Source organism: Crocodylus siamensis, chromosome 3, assembly GCF_052110815.1.
Source record: "Crocodylus siamensis isolate JL-2025a chromosome 3, ASM5211081v1, whole genome shotgun sequence".
Classification (NCBI taxonomy): domain Eukaryota; kingdom Metazoa; phylum Chordata; order Crocodylia; family Crocodylidae; genus Crocodylus; species Crocodylus siamensis.
The window spans coordinates 156,663,001-156,675,250 of record NC_143397.1 but is presented as its reverse complement, the minus strand read 5'-3'; positions in this window follow the sequence as shown (position 1 = coordinate 156,675,250).

Genomic DNA, 12,250 nt, shown 5'->3' with positions numbered 1-12,250 from the left:
CTAGACTTCTCATTCGGAGATACAAGTTTGAAAAAGTACTTCTTCAGGCAAGATCCAGTTTTACTCTATTGTGAGAGTTAGGTTATTAGAAGTGAAATTTTTGTCTTAGTTGTTCTCATGTATACTGATTTTTGAACAGCAAAAGTCTCTAGATAAAAAGCACAAATTAGAGAACACAATACTGCTTATTACTGTCATCCTTTAAGAAAATGAAAACTACTTATTTATTATTTTTGGGGGGGGGTATTAACAGGGTTAACAGACTAAATAGAACTCCCTGTCTTTAGATGTTATTTAAGCCACTCATTTTATACTAGACAAGGTGATAGTTGCTTTTAACTAATAACTTTAACAGCTCTTTGAATTTAATTAGCTCCCTTGTTATCCCTATATCAACAAAATTTAGTAGCAGTCTAAAATAATCTGCATTGTCTTTAATAGTATTTCTGTTATGCTGAATCTTTATGTGAAGTAGGGTTCTATTTCATAAATTTTACAATAATAGCATTCAGTCTTTACTCCATTTATACTGAAGTCTGTTGCAAAGTACAGGGCTTAAAGTAATATAAAGATAATGGAAAAACACAGACATGTAACTTAAATTGTCATTTTATTTGTCAGAATTTTTTAGTGGGGTGGTTCAGATAGGAACCAGAGTTATCTGACTTTAATTTGGAAGTGCTGTAATTAAACATCAGATTATGCAAGCACCTATACCTGTGCCTGAATCTTCTAATGTGAGTAATTTCCTTGGTTTAGTTGTGGTGGAACAGTGCTTTGAAAAAAATGGCAGGCCTCTCAAGACTCTTGTTTTCCCTTCTGATCTTCCAGAATGTTTTTTTTTTTCTCCCCAGATCTTGCCTGAGCAATTGGTACCAGGCAGACTTATTTATGTTAAGCATCACTCCACTGTGGCGCTTCCTGGCAGATGTTACAATTAAGACATGATTAACTTATTAACGGAAACCTAATAGTAACCCTGACACACATTTCAGGAATTTATAACACAACAAAAGAGGAAACCAGTCACAAAGATATTCTACAAAAGATATGTAACACTTTTATGCTTAGTTTTTATTGCACTTTAGATGTAATATGTAGCAGGTTTACCAGAGCCAGCTGAAGACTCCAGTGTGGTTCTAGGGCTGGCACTGACAGGCTGCCAGTCTTGAACAAGCCCCAGTGCAGTCCAAGGGCTGGACCAACAATCAACTGACTGTAAGTCCCAGGATAGTACAGGAGTCTGAAACTGGCAGTCCAAGTTATAAATAATTTGGTTTGGAAGGGACCAGGAGGTCATCTAACCCGAACACCTACTCAAAGCAGGACCATCCCCAGCTAGATCATCCCAGCCAAAGCTTTGTCTAGCCAGGTCTTGAAAACGTCCAAGGATGGAGATTCCACCACCTCTCTGGGTAACCTGTTCCAGTGTTTTACTACCCTTCTAGTGAGAAAATTCTTTCTAAGATCTAACCTAAACTTCCCTTGCTACAACTTGAGACCACCACTCTTTGTTCTGTCATCTGCCACCACTGAGAACAGTCTAGCTCCATCCTTTTTTGAACCCCACTTCAGGTAGTTGAAGTCTGCTATTAAATCCCCTCTCAGTGTTCTCTTTTCTAGACCAAATAAGCCCAGTTCCCCCAGTCTTTCCTCCTAAATCATGTTCCCCAGCCGCCTCACCATTTTTGTTGCCCTCTGCTGGACTCTCTCCAATTTGTCAACATTCTTTCTGTAGTGGGGGACCTAAAACTGAACACAGTGCTCCAGATGTAGCCTCACCAGTGCTGAATTAGAGGGGAATAATCACTTTCCTTGACCTATTGGCAACATGCCTACCAAAACAGTCCGGTATGCAATTAGCCTTGGCAACAAGGGCACACTGTTGGGTCATATTTAGTTTATTGTCCATTGTAACCTCCAGGTCCTTTTCTGCAGAGCTTCTGCCCAGCCAGTCATCCCCCAGCCTGTACTGGTGCATGGGATTGTCCCATCCTAAGTACAGGACTTTGCACTTGTCCTTTTTGAACCTCATGAGATTTCTTTTAGCCTGATCCTCCAATTTGTCTAGGTCACTTTGAATCCTATCTCTGTGCTCTAGTGTATCTACTACTCCCCCCAGCTTGGTGTCATCTACAGACTTGCTGAGGGTGCACTCTGTGTCATCTTCCAGGATGTTGATAAAGACATTGAACAAAACCAGCCTCAGGACTGAACCCTGGGGACCTCCACTTGATACCAGCTGCCAGCTAGACATGGAGCCATTGATTACTACTCTCTGAGACTGATGCTCCAGCCAGTTTTCTATTCCCCGTACAGTCCATATATTTATCCTATACTTGTTTTGCTTGCCTGTGACAATGTTGTTGGAGACTGTATCAAAAGCCTTGCTAAAATCAACATACATCACATCCACTGGTGTCCCTGCAGCCACAGAGCCATTAATCTCATCGTACAAGGTAATCAGGCTGGGCAGGTGTCACTTGCTCTTGGTGAATTCATGCAGAGTGTTCCTAATCACCTTCTTCTCCACATGCTTAGAAATGGAATTCTTGAGGATCTGCTCCATGATTTTTCCTAATATACATAATTAAAAAGGAGAGGGGACTTACTATATGCCAGCTGCTTCATAATAACTGTTTCCATTTTTGTTTTTGTTTCTAGCCTGAAGGAAGTGGAAGCTGAAATGGGGTAGTTTGATCCAAATGAGACAGCATTAAGTTATTGTGGTTTAGCTTCTGCCTGCCATAGGATAGGAGTGGTCACACAAAACAGTTAGGGGGGAGTAATAGATGCACTGCAAGGGTCAGCTTGTATTAGCTCAGTCTAATTTATTTTTCTGTTTATAAGCTTCCATAAGGCTGTTTGTGAAGTAAGAAGCTGTTTCCTGCAAGAAAGGGGATCAGATTCTGGCTATGAGGTTGGGTAATTTTCATATTGACTCTTATAACTTGTCTGTTGCATTCTGTGTTGTAAAGATGGGGGGGGATGGGTTTCTGTTTCACAGGCACTCCCTACTGTTTGGTTCTTTACTCAAATCTTCACATCCAATTAAGTCTTTAATTTAATGGCTACAGAACTGCTCAGATATGTAAGTTAGCTTAATGAATATGGAAGTCAGTTAGCCAAAAAAACGAAAAAAAAATATGTTCTCAAATGTCCATATTTCTTTCAGGATTAAACATCAACACCCAGGTTACAAAACACAAAATTTAAACATGCACTTGACTTCTCTAACTTCAGTATACTAACCTCATTAGTGCTTGCACCCTGTGTTGATGGACTTTGTGCAAAATCCTTACATGGAAGAAAAGCAGAGCAAGAAGACATCAGGAAAACTGTCAGTATTGTTCTTGCAAATCCAACTAAAATAGGGGCTTTGACGGTTTTGTGCTATAAGTTAAAATGTTTTCACACAACTATAGCTAAAATATTTTAAAGCTCTGACCTGCTAGCCTAAAATGTCAGTTCAGCATATTTCCTGTTGGAAGTTTAGGTCCTGTTATACAGGGAAACATAGAAAATGGGAGCAGTTTCCTGCTGCATAGATCAAGGGGCTGGCTACTACAATTTTTTTTCATATGTTAAAGGACTGGCTTATATGAAGTGATAAATAAGTATAGCATATTGACTTATTGAATCATGATAAAAGAGTGTAGGAACAGAGAAAGAGGAGGAACTATTTGGCATAATAAGACATACATCACAGAATAATGATATGAATAGAGGTATAGAAAATTTAATCTGAACATCAGCATGAATGTCCTGCTGGAAATGCCATTGTCGAGCATATTTAAAAATAGATTGAAAAATATACTTTTAAATGTACTATAGGAAACAGTCATTTTCGGAAAGATGAGACTTGACAGCCTCTATCTCTAAATTCCATGCTTCTGAACTACAGAAAGTATGAGGTCATTTCCCACCAATTATAGATCTATCTATAAGAAAATTTTATCCCGACCACACACACATCTCCTTAGTCTTTTCAGTTGATTAGACAATTTGCCTTTGGGTCTTTTGAGACAACATTTTTGACAACTGTATATGGATATGTACTAATCAAATCTTATCAGAATAAGTAAAGAACCACGAACCTATATCTGTTAGTATAGCTTTAGTCTCTTTGCTTTGAGACTAGTGTGTGGATCACAGGCATAATAACATACTCATCACAACTACAACTGATTTTTACTATCAGTTTTAATAGCAGCATCATAATATATAGGTTGAACTCAAACTTGTTGGCTCTATTACATATTATGACAGAAACTACCTTAAACAAATGTCAATATTAAACCCATTCATCAGTCCAGCCATTAGCATGTCTCATGCTAAAGAATTATCCAAATGGGTGGGTATGGAAGCATTATTTTCATGTGGTATTTAAAAGATTCATAGATTCATAGACATTAGGGGCTGGAAGGGACCTCTTGAGATCATCAAGTCCATCCCCCTGCCATCGGCAAGAAGTCTGCTGGGGTCAAATGGTCCCAACAAGATAAACATCCAGATGCCTTTTGAATGAGTCCAGAGTAGGTGCTTGCACAACCTTTTGAGGGAGTCTATTTCAAACCCTGAACACACAAACTGTAAAGACGTTTTTTCTTATGTCCAGTCTAAATCGGCCTTCCAGTCTAAATAGGCTTTCCAGGAGTTTTGCAGACACTAGGCCTTGTTATCCCTTGGGAAGCCCTGGTGAACAACTGTTTTCCTATATATATATACACCCTGCTTATATACTTGTAGCCTGCCACCAAGTTCCCCCTGACCCTTCTCTTCTCCAGGCTGAAAAGTCCCAAGTCCCTCAGCCTTTCCCTTAAGGCTTGCTCTCTTGGCCTTTGATCACATGGGTGTCTCTCCTTTGTACTCTGTAAAGCTTATCCACATCCCTCCTGAAGTGGGGGACCCATAACTGGATGCAGTACTCCAGCTGCAGCCTCACCAAGGCCAAGGAAAGTAGGAGGATGACAACCCTGGTTTTGCTTGATATTCATCAGTGGATGCATGCCAGTGTTTAGTTTGCTTTGCCAGCCACAGCATCGCATTGGTGGCCTATGTTCATCTTGTAGTTAATCATGACCCCCAAGTCTCTTTTGGTCATGGTCATAGTGATTGTAGCACTGCCGAGCCTATAAGGTGGAGCACCCTACACTTCTCTATGTAGAAGGTCATCAGGTTTTGGTCTGCCCACGTTGATAGCATGTCTAGGTTGGCCTGTATCCTCAGCCTGTCTTCCAGTGTGACTGCCTTCCCCCATAGTTTTAGTGTTGTCCATGAACTTTACCAGTTGGCATCTGACACCCAAATCCAGATCATTAATGAAAATGTTGAAGAGTACTAGCCTGAGTATTGAGCCCTGAGGGGCACCCTGATCACCTTGTACCACATTGTTTCGCTCAATTCAACTGTAGTACTCTTTGGGTTCGACCTTGGAGCTAGTTTCCCAGCCATCGGATCATGAGATGGTCAAGGCTGCAGCTCCCCATTTTAACCATGAGGATATCATGGGAGACTAAGTCAGAGGCTTTCTTGAAATTCAAATATATGACACAGAATCTCGACTCCCTTGTCCAAGCAGTGCATCACCTTGTCATTATTAGAGGAGCTATGACAGTGGTCACCTTAAAGAAGACTGTACCTGTTGTTTACACTGTACATGTACACTTATCAATAGATGAATAAGGACATACTTTTCCCTTCATCAGTGTTTTGTTTTGTTGTTTGTTTGTTTTTTGCTTTGGTTGGTTTTTTTTTTTTAAGTTTATTTTACCTGTCAGGCTATTAACAATTCTGCGGGTCATGTGTGCTAATTTTGCTTTCTAGGAAGTGTTTTTTTATTGTTAAATTTAGAAGCCCCAAAAACATAGAGGTTTGAAAGCAGAAATGTTTATAGATGATTAACTATAAAATGAATGCCAAAACCTATCACAATATTGTGGGGGTAGGAGGGAGGGAGGGTAAGGGTAATGGTTACAATATATTTTTAGGCTACTTTTAATGCCGTGTCTATTCATCTTCAACAAATTCCTGATACACCATTAATTGTAATCAATAGGACGGTCACGATGTGGACATTGGAGTCAGGAGTGGACTGGCCAAGTTCGCCGATGACACCAAACTTTGGGGCAAAGCATCCACGCCAGAAGATAGGCGGGTGATCCAGGCTGACCTGGACAAGCTCAGCAAATGGGCAGATGAGAACCTCATGGTGTTTAACACCGAAAAATGCAAGGTTCTCCACCTTGGGAGGAAAAACCTGCAGCACCCTTATAGTCTCGGCAGTGCTATGTTGGCTAGCACTACAGAAGAAAAAGACTTGGGGGTCATCATTGACCACAAGATGAACATGAGCCTCCAATGCGATGCTGCGGCTAGTAAAGCGACCAAAATGCTGGCGTGCATCCATAGATGCTTCTCGAGCAAATCCCGGGACGTCATTCTCCCCTTGTACTCGGCCTTGGTGAGGCCGCAGCTGGAGTACTGCATCCAGTTTTGGGCTCCACAATTCAAAAAGCGTGCGGAGAAGCTTGAGAGAGTCCAGAGAAGAGCCACGTGCATGATCAGAGATCAGGAAAACAGATCTTACGATGACAGGCTGAGAGCCATGGGACTCTTTAGCCTGGAAAAGCGTAGGCTCAGGGGTGATCTGATGGCCACCTATAAGTTTATCAGGGGTGACCACCAGGATCTGGGGGAACGTCTGTTCACCAGAGCGCCCCAAGGGATGATGAGGTCGAACGGTCAGAAACTCCTGCAAGACCGTTTCAGGCTGGACATAAGGAAGAATTTCTTTACTGTCTGAGCCCCCAAGGTCTGGAACAGTCTGCCAGCGGAGGTGGTTCAAGCACCTACATTGAACACCTTCAAGAGTAAATTGGATGCTTATCTTGCTGGGATCCTATGACCCCAGCTGACTTCCTGCCCTTTGGGCAGGGGGCTGGACTCGATGATCTCCCGAGGTCCCTTCCAGCCCTAATGTCTATGAAATCTATGAAATGTGCAAGCGCATGTGTGTATATTCATTCTTTAAATAATCATGGCATTTCTTTTGTGTAATACTTAGCAGTCAGGTATTTTATATTATACCCTTTCCCTTTTCAAGTAATTTCCAAAGTCTAAATTGTCACTGCCCTTCCTAAACTATACAGGGCATGTCTAAAAGTGCATCAGTGTCCTTTAGTTCAGTGTGCATTAAATCTAGTACTAGGAAAATTTGCATTAGCCTCTCCTAATGCCCATTAACTAAAGAATATGGGGCACTTTTACACGTGTTCTGGGGGGGTGGTACTGGTGCTTTAATTAGAGTGGCTCTCAAAGCTTTTAGAGCCACTCTAGTAAAAGCACCTCTACATCTCCTGTATTAGCGCCCTCATCCTTAAAAATGTTGGGGCATTTGAAATAAAGCTCTTTCAAGCTTTAGTTCAAGCACCCAAACTGTCATTTTTAAGTATGGGGATGCTGATGCATGAAATGCAGGAGGCTGATGGAGAGTGGCAATTGTCATGCTTTAGCAGATTCAGTTAATCAAGCCTGCTCTGATGCATTGGAATTTTAGTGTGTTGGAGGAGCGACCTCAGCTCTCATGTATACGCCATGGTGTTTTAAGTGATGCTTAATACATATTAGTGTATTTCACAGAAAAGTCAGGCGCATTAATTGCATGCATAGACACACCCCGTTTGTATCTGTTGGGAGACTTAAGTTGGTAGGGCACAAAACGACTTGAGCCACTGAGAATCCAACTGCCTCTTAGGTATCTTGGTATAGGAGGACCTTTGGGGTTATGTGCTGCAAATATGTACAACTTGAAGCATTGTGGGTGGGGGAAAAAAAACCCAAAATTTTTTTAAAGCACATTTAAAAGAAATAAAAATATTTGTTTATTGCTGACAAAAATAAATGGGAGCTTTTTTATTTAATTGATTAAATTTACACCAGGATGCATTTTAAAATACAGCAAAAAGCAGAAAAGTTGAATGTTTCCAGTAGAAGAACAGAAAGGAAATAAAAATGAAAAGACTGGAACACAATAAAGCAGTCCTGCTTTCCACAAACAAGACTTAGATTTTGGAGTGGTTGTTCACAGCCCTTTAATGAGGCTGTAGGATTGTTTTCTTCCAGTAATGAGGCAGTGCATTTTTGTAACCTTGTCAACATACAGAGCTCCTGACAAATGAAGTCCTGAAAGAAGCCACAATTCTAAAAAGTAGGTCCCATAGAAGGTTAATTAAAGATATTTTGAAAACATAATCCATTACAAATAGTTGGAAGCAAGGAAGTGTTATAGATGGGTTAATTGATTGACATAAAGTCATATATTGTTGTTGGAGGAACTGGATAATTTGAACGTAATCCTTGCTACAGTGTGTGACCTTACCACTACAGAAGGCAACAAGGAATGCCCCCAGTATGCAGTATTGCCAATATAACTGCATTTGTATTTTATTATTAATATTTTTCCTTCCTTTGAAACCTCAAGCAAAGGCTTCTGTGTAAACTAGAACATTGGATTGTATGGAGATTTCTGAAGGAAGTAGGCTTTCCAAAAAATAAATCTCTGCACACATCTGCAGAAGGGAGATATTGCTTCCTCTATTGCATCATCTGCCCATCCAAAATGTCTGATGCAGGTCAGGGAATCCACAGAGAGAAAAATGGCAGGGACCAGGTGACCTGCACAAGGAACGGGCAGACCAGTATAATGGTCGATATCACGTCCTACTCCTTCCCTGGCCCTCTGTATTTTCTGTGGATCCTGTTTGATAATGAAGATATCACTTTAATGGAATACCTTTGGATAATAAAGCTTCTTTTGGGTAATAAATTGTTGTAGAGCCTCTAAAGTAGGAAGATCCTTTGGAAGTCAAAGTTTTGACATCTGATCTTTTAGGGAAACAATTTAGTCCCTTCTGATGGAATCAAGTAGTGGAAAGTGCAAGACACTCTTACTCATTTGTTAATACAGCATAAACATGGACAGTGTGGAAGTTACTCCCACTGATTTAACTGTAGCTACTTCCATGCTTACAATTAAACACATGCTCAAATACATGGCTGAACTAAGACCTAAATGAAAACTTAGTGGTTTAGTAAAAGAGCTAAAGGCTAATGTAGTTTTAATTTCACTTGCAAGAGTGTGCACACTGGATCCCAAGTAATAGATGTATAATTATTTCATTTGGGACAAGGGGAGAAGAAGGGCAACCAGGCAATGCGGGAGATGGAGGCATTGGGTAAGCAGATAAGGGTGAGACATGGTGCTGGGCTGAGATAGTTGTTCAGAGGTTGCAGGGGTCAGTGAAGAGGGCTATAACAAGAATGACAGTGGTCATTTTACTTATGAGACATGTATGATGTATGTAAGTGGTAGGGAAATTTGACAATAAGCAACTCTGAAATAGGGAAAGTGGCTTCTCAGTTTTTTACAAACAGAAATTTGCCATGCTTTCAAATGACTTTTAATTATTCTCCATTGTAAATCATTTTTAGCATTAGTTTAGCCTAAAGGGAGCACACAAGAGCTTCAAATTACCATAGAACCTATGAAATCCATTTTCTGCTAAGTTCACAATTATCTGTTTCCATATGAATTTCTCACTGTCACTGCACACATTGACAAGTGTGAATGTTGTCATTTTCAAAAATGCTGATGTAAGTCCTGCTACTTAGCCTGCAACCTGTGTGTGAGGTTGTTAGTCCTTCCAAATTGATTTCTTGCATTTCAGTTTAGTGAAAAGCATTCCTATTGTCCTACTTACTGGTGGTGCAGAGTATTATACTACATAAATGAAATGCTTTAATCCTGCCCTATGAACATTTTCAGAAGTTTTTTCCTGTTCCTCATCAGCATAAAAAAATCAAGATTTTTCAAACTTTCCAGTGCAAAATCCATCCTATGATAAATAGTATCCTAACAGTTATAGTACTTAGCTGCAGTATAGGAAACCCATGTTCAAGTCTCCTTTGTGCAAGATTTGGAGTCACTTATTCCAGTTCAGATATTTGAACCGGTCTCCTGCATTCCACCTGAGTTCCTTAGCCAGAGGGCTATTAGTTTCTCTTTGGCCCATTAAATACTTAGTTAGTTACAACATAACGGAACAGCTCCAACAAAATTTAGCAACAGAAACTCACATCCATACTAGTTTGGTAGCTGGGGCACTTACCTCAGTCAAGTAGAGCAGGGAATTAAACCTTGCTATTCATTATCCCAGGAAAATGCCCTTAGCATTAGGTACCAGTCTGCATTTACACAAGATGCTTAATGCACAGAAGACATTATCATGGTGAGCAAAATCCATGCTAATGTGCAGTAGATTTAATCTAATGCTCATCAGCATCACCTAAAAAGCATTCATCTGCTCTAATGCCAGTAATGAGGCAGAATCTGCTAATGCTCAGATGAACGCTCTTTAGGTGATGTTAATGAACATTAGACTAAATCTACTGCACATTAGCACATTAGCATGGGGTTTGCCCACCATGCTAATGAATTAAAGAACATGCATTAATGAATGTCACATTAATAAATGTGTAGATGTGTCCACTAGTGTCACTGGTATTAAACAGAAGATACTTATTATTTTCAGGCAGAAAGCATTTTAATGAAGAATTACTAGTCAGCTCCAGTGTTTAGTATAGAGTACAAGCTACAACAAACCCCATCCATGATAATACAGTTGTAATTCAGTTATATTTTGAATGTGTTACTGGCAGTCATGTCATTTTTATTTCTGAGATCATCTCAGAGCTTCCTCAGAGATATTTTAAACATACAGTGCTATGTCTGCAAAGCAAGAAGCATATGCTGGTATTAGCATAGTTCATAATTCAGTAAATAAAAAGAACTTGCACTGTAATATTTCAGCCAGGCTGAAACTTGATTTCTTCAATTTGTCAAGAGAATTTCTATAATATAATTTGACAGTATGATAATTCAGATGATGTTGCAACAGATGAATGAAGTTAGTTGTGTTGCATACAGTATGTTTGTTTCTCTACAGAATAATCCACAGAATTTCATAGGAACAGCATCCAGCAACCACTAGTAATCATATTGTAATTAATGGTGAAAGTGTAATCGAAGTTTACTGGGGAGAAATGTACCTGGGAAAGCCATTACAAGAACAATGGAGAACTGAAATCAAGCTACCAGGAAATAAATAGCAGCATCTGGAGGATGGGAAGAGAACAGGATAGCTTCACAACCCTCAAATGCCAGTGATTTCAATAGGTCTTGCAATCTACATTTTGAACTGTGGGCATTATCTTCTGACTGAGTACTTGCTCCCATCTTATTACAGCTTGTCTACCTTCTCCCAACATTTTTTTGTCCCTCTCGTGACATTTCCTTTCCTTTCTTCTTCCCCTCTCTTTTGCCCTTAATGCCTCCTTTCCCTTTCCTCCTCCTTATTAACTCATTTCCACCTGTCACAGCCTTCCCCATATTTGTTCCCTAATAGTTAGAATTTAAGGTCTGTAAATAGGTGTCTTATTGGACTTGGGCCTGATTGTCCTGAGGAGTTGACCTGGATCAAAACAGAGTGGCATAGTGATTTGTACATCAGCCTGCCAAGCTGCGCTGCTGTTTCCCTGCCAGTAGATGGCCAACTACAGCACACAGGCTGGCCTGCATGTCCCATGACCTGCAATAATCATAGAGTGGTGTTACAGGTTATCTTTAAATCATCTGGGTCTCAGTTCTGCCCTGGTATGAATGTTATCCCAACTCCTGTTCCACTGTGTTATGCAGTGAGCCTCCTGGGTCTCAGCTCTGCCCTGGTGTGAGTACTAACTCAACTCCCCACCACCCTCCCTGACCTAGGGTGACCACTAACACATCCCCAGAATACAGGACAGCCCCGGGGGGGGAGGGGGGGACTCAGCCAATCAGCGATGGGGTGGTGGGGCCACTACTGCAGCCAATCAGCAGCAAGGGGCGGGGACACCACCTCCTTCCCTGGCTGGCTTGGAAGCTCTCTTCTCTTGGCATAGTTTATAGTAGTAGTTTATCTGCCCCCAAGTTACATGTTACCCTTCCCACTCCTCTCCCACCTGAGAGTAGGGATAGACTCCTTGCATGTATCCATGTCTCTGTTCACCAGGCCTTCTGGTGATAAGTCACAGTTGTGCAGGTCTGAGATGGCATGAAGCTCTAACCTGTGACTGCTCTGAAACTGTTTTAACTTTGACAGCCTAATGTTTCACATATTTAAAATATTTTAAAGGTAATATCCTTACAGAAGAA